General features: G+C 43.7%; 1 long non-coding RNA gene across 3 annotated transcripts in view; it reads right to left on the minus strand.

Annotated features, from left to right (window-relative positions):
- The window catches only part of LOC107206226, a 76,420-nt gene that overhangs the window by 21,807 nt on the left and 34,852 nt on the right, over positions 1-19,761 (minus strand). For all 3 annotated transcript variants that reach the window (XR_004497932.1, XR_004497930.1, XR_004497931.1), the window contains 2 exons: positions 16,269-16,339; positions 14,565-14,660 (listed from right to left, as the gene is read on the minus strand). This is a non-coding gene — a long non-coding RNA (uncharacterized LOC107206226). The remainder of the gene's footprint in view (positions 1-14,564; positions 14,661-16,268; positions 16,340-19,761) is intronic.

The following is a 19,761-nucleotide window of genomic DNA, read 5'->3' on the forward strand; positions in this document are numbered from 1 at the left end:
GGGGTTTTCGGGACGGAGGTACATTTCTTCCTTTGAGTCCTCTCCCTAAACAACACATCACAGTGGTTGTCAAATTCAGCCCCAAGGTTTCTGGCATGAAGTCAGGATTTTGACAATTTCAGTGACTTTTTTGTGGTCAGAGCTCTCTACGATTCTATATAATTACAATTACAGGGCTGCATCTTGTTCTCATTTACACGTATCTTCTCCATTGGGTTACACAATATAACCAGAGGTGGTATTTGGCCTATACATTTTATTTTGTATGTTGCCTGCCCAGATTCATTATTTATGACCCATTAGATACATTTGTTTCTCAATTAATAAGCCTCAGAAAATATTTTTAATGAAAGACTGTGGTTTTTTAACAATCATGTCGCTACTCCTCTAGTAGCACTCGAGGATTAAATAAGACTGCGAGTAGTTGTTAACTAGCAATTGGTTACTAAAACACATGAGGTTTTGGTCTTCCCATTACTGAGGCTAAAGAAACGATGCTTCTACAACCACATTGATATTGCCCATCTGAGTTCTCATTTCAAGGCACATGCTGAATTTAAAACCACCACATGGATTTCTCACCCATACCTTCAGCAGCATTGAGCATGCTGTGAAGGAGAAAAGCAGACGGATGTCACAGCTGGCCATCAAAAGTAATTATCTTTTTAAAGACAATCAGTTATTTTTTCTTGTGTTTTTCTTTTTTTTCCCCTTCCCTTTCTGTTTTCTTAGGCAGTGATACCACAGCTTCACAGTTGGTTAGCACGGGGCTTTGACAGCATCTGGGATTTGAGTGCTAGGACAATTACCCTGTGCAAGCCCTGCACAGCTGCACTGCTGGTGGAGTGACAAATGTACTCACTTTCCTTGTTTGAGCAAACTACCAGAAGTCTGTTTATGAATATGAGCCTGAAGGTAACATTTGTAGGCTAAGGCCAGTCAAGTCATCTCTGATACTTACGTCCATTCCTCTGCCAAGATGTGATCTGCAATCAGAAAGATGCTTCTGCTCCGTTCTGGCATTGTCTCATCAAGGAAAGAGATTTGCAGGAGGGAGAGAGCTGGCCTATGAAGCCAACAGTTACTTGCTCTTCCCTGGGTCCTGTTTTCAATATAAGTGCTTGGTTTAGGTTATTGTTCCTCCTTTTTTCTTCTTCATTCATTCTGGCATTCTGTCCTACCATGCAATCAGAGCTATTCAACTCAAAGATACAAAGGATTAATGAAAATGCTTAAAGGGCAAGCTGCGTTGCTCATCAACACGGACTGTGTGTCTTGTTTTATGTGACTTAGGGAATAGTAGTTCCTCTGAGAAATTATTCTCCATTCAGATCCTCAGGAAATGTGTCCTGATGGGATACAAATGAAATGCAGATGACTCCTTTCTGGCTACAGATCCAAGGAGGCCCATGCCACATGGGTAGCTTTGGACAGATACCTTCTGGTTTCTTCCAACTCAAGAGTTATTTCTACCTGCCCAGGTTTGTAAGCACCACCTGTGCTTTCTCTGACTGCTGCACTACCAAGACAGACAGCAAGGGAAACCTGGAATCTCTTCCTGGGTTTTAAGGTCTTATTTCCAAAAACCTTTGAAAGTCACGGGAGTTCAGTTCTAGGAGTCAGCTCATCCTCGCAAATGAAAATGCAGATTCAGCCTGCCTAAATATTGGCAAACTCCATGTAAGCAGAGTTTTCCATTTGCTGGCAACAGCTCTTCGGAAGTGCCTGTGAAGTAAGAAACACCAGGCACAGAGATTCAGCTGGAAACCAGCAGCAATCTCGTGAATTGTCACTTCTGCTTCCCTTGCTATTTTGACTTCTCTCATAGCATTGGAAAATCAAAAGGAAACAACGTCAAGGAAAGAACACTCAAATAAACACAGACGTTGACACAGCAAAAATCAGGTTCCTTCTTGTTCCCAAGACACTGAGATACCAAACCCAGAAGCATACTCTTGCTATTCTGACAGAAACATTTAAAGGAAAATTTTTCTCCATTTCATGATACTCGTTAATCTTATCATGAGACAGCATGTACCCCTATCAGAAGAAAGATTAGGACAAAAAGGTCAAACACTATCTTCCCTTTCACTTGTTATCCCCATCCTGGTGCCCCCTTTCTTTCAATTGTCAGGAGGAGACACCAGAAAAACTTTGTTATTGAATGAATATTTTGTTGCAAGAAGAAGAATGTCCTGCTCACACTCCCTCCTCTATCATGAAAATTACAATCCTGAAGACACCTCCTGAAATCCTATCTAAACAGAATATAAATACAAAACAAAACAAACAAACAAACAAAAGAGTCAGCATACTAATAAAATTTTCTCCAAAACAGAGCTTAAAATTTTCCAAAAGCAGGACCAGATTAAGGACTCCAGTGAAGAGTTCATCCCACTGTTGAGGCTGAAAGCTTTTCACAGAGTGTAAAGATGGATAGTCAAGTCAAACTAATATAAAGGCAGATAGATCAGCAGTCTGGTCATGGCCAAAATCTGGTTCAAACCCTGGAAACCCAAACCCACAGAGGACTAAAGCAAAAAATCTAATGATAAATCAAAGCTATCTGATACCTCCAAAGCTCTAGCTCAACAATCTTTACAGACAGTGAAGGTGCTCAGAGCTGTACTTTCTTTGTGGCCATACTCTTAAATGGCCAGTTTAGGTAAAAAAAAAAAGTTTATTATTCCAGGCTATGATAAATGTCCTAGCTGCAACCACAGCTGTAAAGACACAGTGAGGATTATTTTGGGCATCCATCACCCACCTGACTTGAGACTTGTGTCTCATCACCTAAGTAGGGGGTGCAAATCTCATTATAACCACCAGAGTGAGTCATGTGTTACAACTTTTGTGCATGTCCATTAGATTCAAGAATAACCTCCCAGCTCTTCCTGAGGGAATGGCAGAGATGGATAGACACCTTTCTTTGATCTGGGGAGTTCTTCCTCTACCTCCAGCTTGTCTCCAACTGCCTCCAAGGTCACACTGTTAGGACAGGGACAGCAAACCCCTCCCGCACTTGCATATGAATCTCATCTCCTGTCCTCAAAAACCACAGGCTACACATGTTTGCTGTTACTTCCAGATGTGTCCAGAACTTGAAAGCAGTGATTTCAGAAGGGAAAAAACCTTTAGAGGTAGCAGAGCTAAGTCTCCCTTCTCCTCCCTTTCCTTCAGCATCAGTCCAGGTCATCAACTCGGGCAACACCAAACAGTTCCAGGGGACTCAACAGCTCCCCAGGGAAGTATCTGCACGTGGATGGATTAGAGACACAATGCAACTCGTCCTCATTACACTTAAAGCCTCAGCCTCAGCTCACTGTCTCAGAATTTACTCCTAGAGATCCTTGGCTAAAGCCCTGCTAATGGATATCTAACAAGAAGTCATTTTGGTGTCCTTCCCCCTGCTGGAATGAAACAGACGCCTGCAGAACAATAGAAGCGACGGCACTGAGGAGGACTTGAGTGCCTCGATAGATGCAGCAGCACGTACAACACTCATATCTTACTCCCAGTGTCCTCACCCATGCAACCCTGGCAGAGGGCTTTGTCCTGCAGGCATCTCCAGCCCTGGGTTCTTCCTCAGTAGCCAGACTGGGGATGCCTTTTTGGTGGCCAGTCATGGGGATTGTGGTGGGTAAGCACACAATGTCACTTCTGTGTGTGCACTTCTGTTTAATTTTCCCTTGGGGAGGACAGAAAGAGGAGGGAGAAAGGAGACAGCCTGACTCACACCAACACCTGGAGCATTGACTCCAGAGCCAATACCACAGTGCTGCTGACACGAGAAGGGTTTGTCCTGACTTTTGGGAGTCCTTTTCAGAGTGGCTCTCTTCCCCATCAGCTGGTGACAGCCCACCCCCTCCACACCCTGTGCTGTGGGAAGTTAATTTAGAAGCCAACTTTGCCATCTGTGGACTACCCCATGCTGGGAAAACCCTCAGCTGGGGAGATCTGTTGTCTTTGCAGAGTGGCACAAAGAAATTAGAGCGTGGGAGAGAACAGGAACTTAAGAATCCTCCTAAGTCCTTAGCATATTTCTCCATGCATCCCCCAGACTCCACCTCTTCCACGCAAAATACCTAAATGTGTTCTATAGCGATGTCTGCTGCTGACATCAGAGAAGGCTCAGAGCAGCACTCCTGCTGCTGCCCTCAGCTGAGTCACGACTCATGAACAAAGGGGATTTTGACCATTGTTATTTTATTATTTTCATTATTTCATTCATCATCTTAATTTCCTTCTCTCACTCCTGGCCAAAAGAGGAAGAAAGACATACACAAAAGAAAAGGAAAAAAAAAATAAAAAGGAAAAATACGCCAACATCATCCACATCTGGAAACTGATTTCCCAACCTCAGAACAAAGAGCTCTGAAATTGTGGCTCCAAATCTCCTGTTTGTGTTCTCCCATTATGTAAAAAGTCCTATAATAAAATCTAATGGAGAAAAAGCCCAAAAGCCAGCAATAATTATTTGGAATTTATTAGTGAACAAGATACATTTGGAAGTCCTTGTAGAAGTGTACATTGAACTTCCAAAAAATACTAAGCTCAAAAAAAAAAACCTGTAGGAGCATTTTGGTTCCAGAAAAGTTCTCCCTATAGATCAGGCTTGGCTTAAATCTCTTCTTAATCCCAGCTGAACTACTGTGCCATTTCTTTTACTTTCCATGTTCAGAAAAATCACTCTTTCCAAAGTTTAGTGCTATACATGGGTGAGAAAAAACTATGGAGATGCTAGAAGAATACTAAAGGGAGAAAAAAGAAAACAAAACAAAACAAAAACAATTCCAGAAATCATCGTTTTTCAGCAAGGAAAATGGGGACAAATAACTCTTAAGAGAGTTTAGGATATTAGTCATTTTTGACAGCAGAAAATTTCTTAGAATGGGTTAAAAATCCACTCTGACACTTTTAACAGAAAAGAATTTTGCAAGTCAAAGAAATGTTTGTGTGGGAAAATATTCAAACACATTCAGTTTTTAATTTGAAAACTGTAACACCAACCATAGCATTTCAATGGAAAGAAAATGCATGCATTGTTGAGAAATGGCACAGTGCACCCCCCTGGAAGAGAAAGAAAAGGATTATTAATTAAGAATTGTTGAGGAGAGGATGATTATTTGAGGGTTTCAAAAGATGCTTCTCTAACCTGGTTTATCATACAGAGAGACACCCAAGAGCCACGTGTAGTTTGGCTTCCATTTCCACCTCGGTTCTCCTGAATGGCAGCCCAACACACTGGCACCACATCGAAAGGCAGGGCTGATGTACACCATGGATTTGTCCTTTAGCTCCAAGCCAAACTGACCTAGGAAGAGGCACCAAAACTGGATGCACATGAAGGAGTCTACATTGTTCAGCAGCCTGCTCCTCTCCTGTCTTTGATGTTACTGCGCTTATGTTCAGTGCTGAATCATTGGACTTCGCCTTTCATCTGGACCCTTGGGATGCGTTATAGGCATGGAAAGAGAAAGGCACCACTTAGTAACACTTTCCAAGTACAAGGGAGAGGAAATTCCTGGAAAATCAGGTTAAGACTGTCCAAAAAACTTCTTCGAAGAAACATGGCAAACTGTATATAGCTATTTATGGTGGAGATGGAAGTAGACTACCCTTGAAGGCAAGCGGCTGCTGTCCAGACAGAGGTTTTAATCATCATTCCAGTTAGGCACTGAAAACTAAACACATCTTAAGTAGCTGGGGAATAAGGGCTATTCCAGATAAATAGCCTCATTATTCTGCAGGCACTGCCCTAGCTCATATATGTTTACCTAGATTTGTATTTTAAAAGAACCAAGGATCCTAAACTCGAATTCTGAATTGCGGAACTTGAATTCTGAAACCAATCTTCTTTCTCCACACATAGAATTACTAAAATAACAACTGAATTGTTCAAAACATTTTTTTTTTTAAGTGAACACTGTTTTTTCTTCAAAAGAAAATAAATTTATGAGCATTTTCTCCTACCCTTCCTCAAATTTTTCTAATTTTTAAGTAAAAATCCCCCATAAACCCAAGAAACTTTTTCAGCTTTGTTTTTCTTCATTCTTCCTCTGTTGCCTCCTTTTCCACGGCAAAACAGAATAAAAGCTGATGAGAAGGTGTGGGGGGAAAATAAAGAATACTTTAACCAAGTATTTTCATTTGTGTTTTTTAAAACTGGAAGTTACCAGAGCTGTTTTCTACTGCTTTTCTGAGATGGTTTTCGATTTTTGCTCTGCTTGCATTTTATTGTCAAATGAGAAAACTGAACGCTTTTTTTTTTTTTTTTTTTTTGAGCTGTGCTCAAAAGCAGGAAACACTATTAGATGAGCTTTACCCAAACACACACACAAACACAATCCATGCATAAAATTCTTGCTACCTGCAGATATAGTCACTTCTGAAACCTAGCCCAGGTGTGGTCCAAGCACTCAGCTCACTGAATACCACATGTTTTCTGTTTTTCTGTGAAAAATTTGAATGCTGAATCTCAGAGGAGCTATCAGTCTCTGTAACACATGGCCACAACCTTCTGTTACCAGCTCTACCTCTGTCCTAGTCACTCTGCTCAGAGCAATGCACCTACAGCAGAGGTTATGCTCAGCTTCAGGTCTCCACAGCCCTCAGTCTCCTCTCTAAAGACATAATTTCCCCCATTTATCAGCAGCTGAAACACATACTCAGCCCCCTGGTTTCCACCCCTAAGACCCAAGTTAACCAGGTGAAGAAAAGGCCTTGCAACTCCCCATCACTTCCCTGCACTACTGGTGCTCCACTCAGGATGCCAGCTCACCTCAGAACATGGCAGCCCTTCATGCTTTACCCCAGCTGTTTCAAGAGCCAATCCATTTCTCACGCTCCAGGTCTTGAGATCAGGCAAAATGTGTAATGTTTTATTAACAAAAAGTGTTTTCTAGCCTTCCTGCATGCTAAGGAAAACTTGGAGATAACATCTGAAGGCTGTCATAGGCTCCCAAACCAGGCAGCAGCTGTAAAGAAGCAGGTACATATTTCAGTCTCATGATTGTTTTCATTCAGCATCACTGTTTCTCAAGACTTATTCAATGCTGCCAAGGCCAGCATTACTGACCATGAGCTCTGAGAAGTTTTGATGATTTACTACACAAAAAGTGGGGAGTTAAGCCTGTGATGCTGAGCCTTTCAGTGCTGTGAGCAGGTCAGGTCTGTTGTGTGTCTCAGCAGAGCCCTGTCCTCTGGACATGGCACGCACAAGCCCTGTCCCACCCATTCTTGTCCAAGCCAGCCCTCTCTCCCTCAAGGACTCATGTGGGGCACAGCAATCCTCCACGGGTGCAAAAGCAAGGCTCAGTCCTGCTCCTCAAAGGAATCCATGAGAATTTTTGCCTTTGGCATATTCATGGAGACAGGGTCTTGCCCAAAACACATACCAAGGGAATAAATCCTCCAGAAATATGAATTCTCTTTGCCTCATACCAAAACATTCATAGTAAGCCCAGGCGGCACTCCACAGCAAAACATTGGCAAGAGGAAATGCTAATAAAACACTAAGACATTAAAAAACACCAAGAAAAACTTCCAAGAAGAAACAAACATTAGAAGAATATGTTGCCCATTCAGTCAAAAAAATGCTAACAAACTAATGCTGTCTCATGATGAAATTGAAATATTTACAGGAAGAGAGCACAGAATTTTGGCTGACAAACACAAAAACTATCTTCTAGCACAACTTTTTTTTTTTCTTTGCAGAACAAAGGGGAAAGGAAACAGAGCAGGGAAAGTGGGAGAGTGAGGGCAGGGTGAAAGAAAGGGGACAAAAAGCAGGAGAGGAATATGGATTAGGAAACTGATGTAAAAAGAAAACAACAAAAAACAAAGAAGCAAAGGGGAAGAGAGGGCAACAGGGAGCAGAGTTCACACTAGGAAGACTTGCTGCTCCATAGTTACCTGCCAGTAGCCAGATTCATTGACATCTCCCTTAGGCAAGGAACAGACTCATTCACCTCCCCCACAAAAGAAGAGGAATACTAATGGAGCCTGCCAGCAACACACACAAACCATTAGGCTTCCCAGTGGGACAACTGGGGCCAAGTGAGTGGAAAGAACATGTCAGTTATTAATTAATTTGTTCTATATTCATGTTGTTAGAGATAATTACACAAGTTGGTCCCACAGCCCGAGCCTTCCTCAGTCACTGATCCCCATGATTCATGATGGACAGTTGCACAACACGGCTGTCAATGACTTCATCATGTTGCATGGAAAATCCTCTCTAGATGCGTGTGTGTGCGGTGACTCACTTTGACACCTTGGGTTGACATTTGCAACCTGGGCCAAGTCCGTCAATAAGACAAAGGCACTTCTTGTGAGGACTCCAAGCCACTAGGTTGGGTATCAAACAGTGGAGCACACAGGAGAAGGCAAGAAAAGGTGGCCCTCAAATGTTCAGTTCATGTGTGCAACAGCCGAGGGCACTGGCACAAGAAAACACTCGAGGCAACAGCTCTTCTCTGGCAACAGCCAAAAACAGGACTACAGAGAGCAAGGCCCCTGCACAGCACTTAAAGCCCACAAGTAGGAACATCCCGGGAAGCTCTCAAGAACCAAGAAAGACCTTTCTATTTAGAGAGAAGAAGATATTTCATAACTGAGAGTCAGCAGGAACAGCTAAGTGCTGCACAACAGCCTGAATTGGAAGAGAAAGCATTATGTCAAATAGCACTCAGATGTTAATTGGGAAGAATAAGCAAGATATACCATAAATCCAGCCACATGGGATACAGGAACCTCCACCCAGGACTGGACACCAGAGCAGCCCTCTCAATCCATCTCCACCCTGGAGACAACACAAGAAATGGGAGCTGTAAACAGAAAATTAAATAGATGGTTTTTCCTCTCCACTGGAGAAACTGGAACTGAGAAGATTTCTCCCAACTCCTTTGGCAGTCCTTTGTAAAATCTTTCAGAAAAATCAAAATCAGTAGAAAGATCTTGGAAGAAGTGGGTAGCAGAAGCCCAGTATTGCATCCTGCATGAAGAAAGCATTATGAACATAGAGATGCTCAGAGGGAGCACTAAGAGAAATATTTCAGGGAAATGTTTTCCCTGACCAAAGGTTTTAAACAGTGGATGAAAACAATCACCCTAGTAGTTCTGGTAACTTCTTTCTGGAAGAAAATAAACATAAGTGAGTAAAAATCAAGCCGTTTTGTTTTGTTTGAGAAAAGCTAAATTTTCCATTTGAAATGAGATTTTATCACTTTTCTTTTTGTTTGTGTTAAAGTCTAGAACCTTGAATACTTCATTCTGCACGGAAAAAAAATAAAGAAGTCCTCAAAATTTTCAGTTCAGCAAGGAGCCCAGAAAAAATTTGCTTGATTCCTCCCATCTTCCCCACCATTATAGTCATTAACCCAGCTCCCAGTCATTTCAAAAGCAGATGCACCTGCATCCAGGCATCCTGGAACTGAGGCCCCCACAAAAGCCTCTCAACCTCTAGACAAAAGAAATCTGGGAAATGTGCAAGAGGTTGCAGGTAGCAAAAAGAAACCCTGGGTTAATGCTGGGAAATGAGGCACAAGCAAGGCCTGTTGCAGCTGCTAGGATTTGCTGCTGCTGTCCTGGTTGTATCATCACAGATTCTCTCCCAGCAGTGCAGGGCAGACAACCTGATGGACAACACGTGTCCTAAGAGAGGGTGGCCAAGCACCCTACTGCTCCTTCATAGGCCTGCTGTTGGCAGCAGCTGGACTTGCAGCTGTCCTCACCTCATTGTGCCATCACAGCCATGGGGAAATGCCTTTTTCCATCTGATTTCAAATACCCTAACCTGGACTTGACCCCATGGGGAGAGAAATCACAGCTGCTGATTACTGCACCTATTTGTTCCTGTTTTGCCAAGCTAATAGTGAGCCACGGGCAAAATGTGGTCAAGTCAAGGAGAATCACATGGCACTTGAAGGCTTTGACACCTTGGTAAGGGCACACAAGAAGGCATGACAGAGCCAGATCTCCCCATTGCTCCCCAGGGAATACTCTACTCACCGCAGCCATACCCATCTCTTTCTGCATCCCTCTGGCCCTGCTGCAGTAAGTGACACCCATTCACGTGCCAGGCAAGCCATGCTGCTGCTCCCCTCACCAGTTACCCTACATCAATACTAAAAAAGAAAAAAAGTAAACTAGCTCTGCCTTGGGTATCATGCAGTGCATTCCAGTTCCTCCCTAGTCAGTGTTTGTGTGGTGGTTTAAATAGATAAAGAGTTAGATAAATGCTAACTATTATTATAATGTTCCCCTCCTTCCAGTCAACTCCCCCCACAGACTCACAGAAACATTCCCCACCTCCCATTTTAGCACGTTCATGGCATCAGAAATTACCCTGTTTTCATTTACCCTGCCCTTTGCCATATGATCCTGGCCCTCAGAAGCTTTAAATAGTCTGCATTATTATGAAGGCTTGTTAGGACTTGTCCTTAATCACTCCAGGAATAATCCTTGATGGCTTGTTTCAGACCCTGTGTGTGAATGTTTGCACAACCACAGGGCTCTGGCCTGCTTAGGTCCCTCCTAGAGGAGGAATTAAAGCTTTATGTTCAGTACAGGAGTGGCACATAGTAGGAACCTGTGTGGCAGTGAACCCATTGTTGTGTCTGCATACTCTGAAGTTCTCTTTACAAAAGATCTGAAATAAAAATATACATTTAAGCAAAGAACAGGCTGACTAGATTATGTGTTGATAGATGTCAAGCAGCAGAAATCAACCTGCCCTTTAAATGCCGAGCAGCAGAAATCAACCTGCCCTTTAAATTCAGGGACACTAAAAATGGTGCAGTCAATGCTTCCCAGAACTGTGCTCATTACAGCTGGTCCCAGAGCTTGCACTGTTTGTCTGGTGCACAAGAATTCCAGCACTAGATTCTGAAATATAAGCTCTCTGCTGGGGTTACAACCGCTGTTGTCTACCTTACGATGGTGATATAAATTGAGAAAAGAGATAGAGAAATCTGGTGCTTAATAAATCTGTTTTTTGAAGACTGGCAATTGTGAATTCAATGTCATGTGCAGGAGAAAATACAAAGCAGAGATAAATGGGCTTTTCTGGGTTGGTTTCTGTCACCCTGAAAACTCAGCTTCTGAGCTTGCTAACACAGTTTTCTAAGGACTTTCCCAGGACAGTAACTGTAAACATAGATATGTGTACATTCTTTCTGTTACACATCTTGTGATGGGCATTTCTCATGGCCAGTGCAGTGAGAAAGTGTTGTCCTGACCATCCAATCCCTGGCCATGGTAAGAAGCCTATAAATCCTGGGAGGAAAAATAAACTCTGCTCTTTCTTGCACCACACCTCAACCTGTGTCCGCGTGATCTATTCATCTTCAGCAGTAACAGGTTTCCATCTTCAAACTTGAAGAAACACAAATCACACAGTAACATGACAACACCAAGACTCATGCCATGTAGACTGCAATGTGTATCAGGCAGGGCAAACAGATTACCAGACCTCTGTTTACCAGAGGTCTCATCGGTCCACTGAGATAAAACTTCTGGTGTCTGGAGACTTTGCACTCATACCAGGCCCTGACAACATTATCCCACCCACTACATTCTCATGACACCACAGGTGTCAAAATGGCAAGTGAGAGGCAGCTGAGACACACCTGCTAAAATAATACCATCACAAAATGCCTCTGCACCATAGATCACCATCCAGTCTCCCCAGCCATTTGGCCTTTATGTTTTTGGATAATCTTTGAACATTTTGTGGCATCTCACCATCTCTAGGACACTAGAAGAGATATCTGAAGGAATTAAAATCAAAAGAGAAGGTTTTGGTACTTGTCTTTTCATCTCTCAAACTTTTCAAAAGTAGCAAAGACAAAGATTATACAGTCTTTTGGAATCAGGAGATGCTGATGTGATCATCAGTAGGATGGTTTAGAGATTTTATCTGAGATTAATGTCCTTATCTTAGTGCTTGATCAAACAGCCCCCTACCAGGGAAAAAAAAAATCCCCCAAAGGCAAATTATTTGCAGCACTTATATTTATTTTGCAGGCTACCAAGATGAAATCAGTGTTCAACAAAAAAGGAACAAGAGAAACTGTCTAAATGCCTGGGTGGGAAAAGAGCAGCAAATGGAAGGAAGTGCTAGATGAAACCACACAAACCAGAACTGGCATAGGAGTTAAGTCTTGAGACCCTGGGTACAGGGGTGCCCATACTGTAGGATATTTGAAGGGATCACAGGCTGCCAAACAAAGATAACTGGAAAACAAGAAGTCCATTCTTTTGATGGGGAGCTAGCTTACTCACAGGAATGTTCACCTTCTAATATGAACATAGCAGGCAAAACTATGAAATAATATTAAGAAAATTCTTTAAAGGGGAAATCCTTGCATTGCTGTAATCCAGAGGATTTTGCAAAGGACATATCATTGTTTTGCACTGCCACCAGCCACACAAACACAGGCAGGGGTGAATTTATCTTACCTAAGAGCACCCAGCAAAACCAGCGACAGAGACAAGTATGAAGAGCTTTGATACTCTAATCACAGAACAAAATGCAGCCCTTTAGTCTCCTGGCATCCTAGGCCACAAATCCAGGGTCATAAAAGTGGGAATACTTAGACTCTTTAGGAATGTGATTTTTTGCTGTAACACAAAGTCAGGCTCAAACAAAGTTATTGCAGAAGATGGACTTACTTGGCTTCCTCAGAAGGAAGAACCTTCCAAGAGCCAGCACTGTCTGCACTCCTTAAACAAAGATACTGGCAAGCAGGGAAGGAATTCAAGCACACCTGGCACTAAAGCATGAGACATTTCTTCAAGATGCAAAGTCAAACTTCACACAAGGGTAAATGTGGAGAAGAGACCCATGGAGACACTGGCTCCTGACAATGCTGCAATGAGCAGGCAGTTACAGAAATTAAAGCAGTGACTCACTCAAGCAAAAATGTTCTTCATCAAATGCAAGGAGAAAAGAGCTACCCCTTAAATAAACAAACACAAATAAACAGATCTGTGAAAGCAGGTCCTACTTCAAAGTTGGACCTTGAGGTGAAAATATATTAACAAGCAGTCATTCCTAGAGAAGCTCCCCTCATAGAGGAGCCCGAGGACACTGGGAGCACAGCCTTATTCTAATGGATGTTCAAGTAAACACACAGGGGGGTTCTCACACTATTTCACCATGTAGACCGCATTGAGATATCCAAATTAGAAACTGAGACTCCCTGCAAACTCCAGAGAGAGGGGCAGTCATTTTTTTAACATGATTCAGAGCCCAGAGGGTAGGAACCTAGCTCCTGTTCTACTTATGTGGTCCAAACCACCCCCAGAGGTGCCTTACCCTCTTCTTAGTCCACACAATGTTTAGGCAGCTGGACATAGGTTCCCTACACTAAATGGTAACTATTACACAATGACAGCAAATTCCTGAAATCTTCTCTATGTGGTAAGCATGATATGAGCCCAGAGGGAAATAACAGAGTCTGAGATGGGGAACCTGATGCTGCCTCATAGACTGGAATGGCAAAGCTCTAACAAACACTACTTTTCTTTATTTTTTAAAACAGAAAGTTTTTTTAGAACTTGGATGAAGTGTAGCACACGTTAAAGATGGAAGGGGGAGAATCTACTTATAGATTCTACATCACTAGACATGCACATAAAACAGTCCTGTTTTCAAAAGAAGAGGGAGTAAAAGCTCAGCTATTCCAGATGATAAAATCAGATTGTCTGTAGAGGTGCTATAGAGAGATCATACAGTAACTGCACACAAGAAACAGAAGATTTTACTGAGCTCAGAAGGACTAAAAGGTCTTGACTAAACTCATACAAATAGCTGTGGTCCACTTGGCTGAACCTAAATTTTAAAAAAGAGCAGTTTCAGTTCTGGATGCATTGAGTATCAGTCACTACTACCACACAGCACATTAATGATTTTGCTATAATTAACTGTTGTATTCTTTACAGGTTATCAGACAGGAATGCCACATTCTCTTCCAGTACGAAAAAAAATATATACAGGAAAAGAGGAGGTAAAACGGCAGAACAGGATTTTGTACATTGGACATTGTAACACCTTATCAGGCCCCAGACGAATGAGATCAGAAATGCCAGCTGGAACCCACAGGGCTTATCTGGGCACTCAGAAGCAGAGGAAGAACAAGAGCCAGAGGAGTTTTATTCTATATGAATCCCTGAATGCTGCTGCTGTAGATAAGGAGCAAAGTCCCAGGTTCCACAAAGTCAATGACAAATCTCAGTTTGACTTCATTTGGGCTGGGATTTCCTGCCCAGCATCCAAGGCTAAAAGCTACACTAAGCACAGGAAAAAGGCAGCTGAAACTACTGAACTTGTGCATGGCTCATGATTGCAATTGTTTTGCAGCCAGCATAAGCATACCTGCAGTAGATGGGAAAGGTGGCTGGTGGGTGGTTTTGGTTTTTTCCTTTTTGTTTTTTTTTTTGCTCAGCTAATAGCCAACCTTGTTTTCTGAGGTTTAGGGCCAGACTTTTGGACGTTTAGGGATCATTTTTGATATATGAGAATGTTACCCCATGCACAAAGCAACAGTTTAACAACTCACCTGCTGTTGGAGGAGGCTCTCAGGGTCCTAGGGCAGGACCATGTGATGTGAGTGGGGGCATGCAGCAAACCCCAGCGATACACCAAGAGGAAGGAGCTGTTGGACAGTGAATAAATCAGAAAATTTTAAAAGCAAGCAGCAATCTGCCAAAGCAATAGTTGGCATCTCACACAGGGTTTTCTGGAAGGAAGACCAGGGCTCACAGCAATACTCTGCCAGACTCAGTCTCCTTCAGGTGGAGGCTCACAGGCCCACCAGCTGGGGCTTGGCCACCTGGCTCCCAGCGGGGACAACCTCTGTCCAGGAGGAAACAGATAAGGTGTTCTTAAACCAAGGACAACAAACTCCCCCTCCTTCCAAAGCATCCAAAACGTTTCAGGCTACACATCCCAGAACTGAGATGAAGACCTCAAAGACAACAGTAGAAACACCACAGGTACCATGCTCCAAGTATTAGAGTAAAAACTCCACCTGTCATTCAAGGCTAATAGGCTCAGTGCTTGGGGGCCCTACTTATTGCCAGATGAGACAACATACAACAAACTTTGACTTGCTGTGAGCATTGGGACTGCTTCCAGAAATGGCCCAAATTTCAAGGGAAAGAGAAGCAAGTACTTTTTCAGTTTCTTCTGCCTGTTTCACATGGGACCTTGGCTCTCCTATTATGGCTGTGACAGCAGCAGGAGCAGCACAAGCACCCACAAGGGTGCTGCTCATGACCTGTGCCAGCAGAAGCCACAACATGGGCCAGCAGGGACATAAGGAATCTCTCCCACCTCTTTCCAGCCACCACTGACCCTCTAGTGCTCCCCAGCCACCTCCACCCAACACTTCCCAGGCGCGCGTTCTCCCTCAGCCACACCTCAGCTGCACAGAGCACCAGCAGGAGAGAAAGCAGGGGCTTGTTTTCACCTTTTGGTGGTGCCTCCTCTCCCCTGTGCCGGTGTGTGGGCTTTTCAGGGAGCCAATTAAGTGCACGCCGGGGCTGGGGTGGAGGTGCAGTGCTCCGAGCCCCCAAACCACTGCCTCTGCACTGTCACCTTCCATTAAGCAGCTGGCGGCCGGGAGAAGGGGAAGGAAAAGCCAGCGGCATGTTTGGTTTGCTGTTTTTGTGGGCACTTTACAACTTCAAAGGCTTCGCTCTGGTTCACAGGGGGCAAGGGGCAGAGGTCAGTAGGCACGGTTTGACCTCCCTTTCACCTCCTCCCCGAAGGGGAGAGACGCACACACACAGAGGAAGAAGAAAAGGAAGAGGGGATCCTGGCAAACACTTTTATCCTCTAATCTTTCTTCGCCTTAGTGCTGTAGAGGCTTTGTCCAGCAGACAAAGTGCCCCTTCGAAGTCTGACACTTCCATACTGCACTCTTCCTCCTCTTGTCCAAGGAGAAAATTAAAGTGAAACAGCAGCACAACAAAATGGGCAGGAAATATTTAAAAAAGGAAAATGCTGCTTTTAGGGGCTGAGTTTTCTATTTCTTCATTTTGGGGAGAGAGGAGGAAGTTGGGGTTTTTTTGGTTGCCTTTTTCCCCCCTAGCTAAAAAGCTGTCCATCTATATATAAGCCCACCGATTCCACATGAGGGAGGGAGAAAACAGGCGTGATTGTTCGAGATCCAGTTCGAGATGTAAAACATGCATTTTCTTGTCTTTAAATACAGCATTGTTGTATTTATTTATTTATTTGTAATGGCGAGGTCGCTCACCCGGGACACTGAGGAGTAAGTTCGAGTTTCAGAAAGCTCTCCACAGCTGGTGATTATATCCCTTGCAGAGCCTACAAAGACATTGAGAAAGCAGCAGAGAAAGTAAACAGTATCACTTCTGGGGATGGAGGGGGAGAGGAGGAGGGGGGCAGAGGAGGAGGAGAAGAAGAGAGGCAAGATGAAATTTAAACTGGCGGTCAGCCCAGGCACCAACTTAAAACAATACAGTGAGAGGAAGCCAAAAAGGAGGAAAAAAAACCTAGAGGGGTGTGTATAGAGTCACACAGTGTGTGTGTGTGTGTGAAAGTGTGTGTGTGTGTGTGTGTGTGTGTGTGTAAGTGTGTGAAGCAAACCTACAGCAAGGAAAGGAAGGGATGAGGTTTCAAGCCCAGGGTTTCAAGAGCCATCCCCTGGAGTCCATCACAGAGCAGAACAGCTTGAAGGGGTAGGTTTTGGGGGCAGAGTCATCATCCCAGTGTAAATACGGCTATGAGCATTTCTAGTGAGCCGTTCACCTCTCTCAAGACAGAGGGAAGGAAAACCACAGGGTCTAGAAACAGCACTTGTAGCCTTGTCATGTCCTGCATCCTCAAAACCAAAAGGGACAAGGAAGTGGCAGGCAGGCCCTGACTAACATCTAGTGACTGATGCTCTCCCAGCTGGCACAACAGACTTGGGCTAGGCTTATCTGTCAGCTGGCTTTAGGAATCAGGCTCCTATTTGGCTCAAGGCAGTTTAATGTTAAGCTAGTGCCTTCCTCCAGCATTTTGGTTTGACAGTATGGAAGAAAACAGAGACAGGACTGGCTGATACTTTGGAGGTCCAAATGTTTTGTGTGTCACAGCTCAGGGCACAAACTGGATGCAGTTTGGTCCAGGCCCATACAAGCCCTTCTCACACAGACTGGTTGTGGGTGCTGGCTGAGGCTTACCTATACCAGAATAGTTCTGGCTGTGTTGTATCTTCTCTGGTCACACTGACCGTGATTTCACTGGAGTCAGGTTAGTCATCTTAGTGTGGGGGAAGGGAGAGGCAAGGTTCTTGGAACATTCATCTGCCTGGGAAAAGCTAACAAGCCCTTCTTTATAGATGTCTACACATGTACCTCAGCAGAAATGCAGTTGGAAAGCTTCTGGAGAGACAATGTACCTTAAAAGGATCAGGCCAGCCTGTCCTTTGGGCTGCCCATCAAGTTTTCCACTACCTTTCACACCCAGAGAAGTCAGGCCCTGCAGGTTGATGTGTTCTCTAAAGTGTTCCAGCAATTGCCCTCTCCTCCAAGAAACAACACAAATCTTGAGGTCACTGCTGCAAGCCTTGGCAAAACATGGCTCTCACCTCATATGGGAGTGCAGTGATGCAGCCACACTTCTGGCTGAGCTTCAGCACCCTTGGCAGTGCTTGACAGCACAGGTTGGTCAAGAGACAGGAACTCCAAATGCTTACTACTCAGTGTGTTGCTCCCTTGAAATAAAGGCCTCCTGCTGACCTCACTGTCCTCTTGTGCTACAAGACTAGCTGGCACCATCCTTCTCAGACCCTTTACTGTCTGCCACTAGTTTGGGGAGAGAAGATGCATCATAACAGAGGCCCATTTGTGCCATACTTTGTGACTTCTACATACAGCCTGGACCAGAACCAGAAAAAAACAGACATTGTGGAAAAATACAGCCAACAGCACTGCACTCTACAAAGTATCCCTCATTTCCCCCCACCCCAAGTGTTTGTGAAATTTGGTGTGGATTCAACTGATGCAGCACCTTCTCCCGGTGTTTCTTGCCCTGTCTCCTTGACACATAGTGCATCTAAAATCAGCCACCACAAATATTTTCAGCTGCTACAAGTGATGCCTCAAGGTACAGGGTGATGATAAATTAGATCCTTAGCATCACATTAAGAAGGACCAATAATCCAACATTACTATTAAACTTAAGTGACCATGGTAATGAAATGAGATGTCATTTCATTTACATCAGACACTCTAAAATTTATGCTCTGGTTACTCAAAAGTAGTTTTCTGCTTTACAAATGCAAGTCACAATGGGAGAAAAATCTATCTAGATTTTAGGAAAAAAGATTCACATTTAAGGCCAGTAAAGCAGTCAAGCACTGGAACAGGCTGTTCAGAGATATTGTGGGATCTCCATCCTCAAGAGAAGCTCAAAACTGGGCAAGAAGGCCCTGAGCAACCTGAACTAATTCTGCCCTGTTCTGCAAGGGCTTGGACTGATGACCTCTGGACGTCCTTTCCTACCTGTATTAGTCTGTGACCAAGAAGACCACATCAGAACCTGCCCAAGATACATACGGCACCTCAGGTCTGAGTACACACATCAGCATGGAGGCACCCCTGTTGAGGTGTTTCCAATACAAACCTTGCCAAACCTTGGTTACCTTTTGATTAAAACAAACTCAGTTCTACTTGTCTGCTTCCCAAGAGTAACTACGCAGGCAAGCCAAAATAAGAGATTCTGAATGCATTAAATCCAGCTGCTGTCTGTGAACCTACAACCACTGTATGCACTCAGCTGCAACCCAACCCTGCAAAGGGGTAGTCCAGATGGCTGAACCCTGCAGAACAGCACCAGCACACTTCAGGTGACTCTGACACTCCAAATGGGGAGAGCCGGATTTGCAGATGAAGGATGGGAGCAGATCACCAGTCTCCTCTCCATTCAAACATTGACCAAAAGCAATTTCACTTTCCATTGTTACAGTAAGAGAAAATTGTTTTGGTTTCAGCCAAATGGGTCCATGTTCACTTTCCTTGCAGGAAGTGCACTGAGGTCTCTTTGTGGTGAAAAAAAATAAAAATTTAAAAAAAAAAAAGAAAAGCGTTTTCTATAAAAAGTAGTGTCTTCGCCTACCTAGGCACGTGGCTAACAAATATAAAGATCACCATCTAGTGGCTTACAGGGAAGATACCATCTGTCATATATCTGCAAGCTTGATGACCAATAAAGTTGTTGTTATAACATATTACAAATCATTCTTGCATTCAGCTCTTAAGCAAGTTAGGCACCTACACAACCACAGCCATGGACAAGTTTGTGACTCACATAAAACTGAGGTTCATCCGTCCCCACAAGCCAACACTGACCTCTTCTTCATCCCCCTTCTCTCCATCTCGCCTATGCAGGATTTGGGCTTGTGGTGAGGAATCTGTGATTTACTTTAAGGCCCAGAAATTAGGTGCCTATTGTAAACCAGGAAAACTCCCATTGTAGTTAATATAAGGAGACAGATACAACCAGAGGTTGATGCATCCCATCATTTTGCATGGAGGAGTAAGACAGGTAGGATAAGACCTATTTATGAGATCCCACAGCCTGGAAAACCAATTACCCAGCAAGCATGAAAGCTTCTGGAAAGCTTGGCCAGTAAGCATCCCTTGGGATAGCCTATGTCAACTCTTTTCCATTTGCCTTACTGGAAATCATTTAAGTTGAAATATTCCTGAAATAGTCCTCAATGGAAAGACAGGTCTGCAATT

The sequence above is a fragment of the Parus major genome, chromosome 5, assembly GCF_001522545.3.
Source record: "Parus major isolate Abel chromosome 5, Parus_major1.1, whole genome shotgun sequence".
NCBI classification, from domain to species: domain Eukaryota; kingdom Metazoa; phylum Chordata; class Aves; order Passeriformes; family Paridae; genus Parus; species Parus major.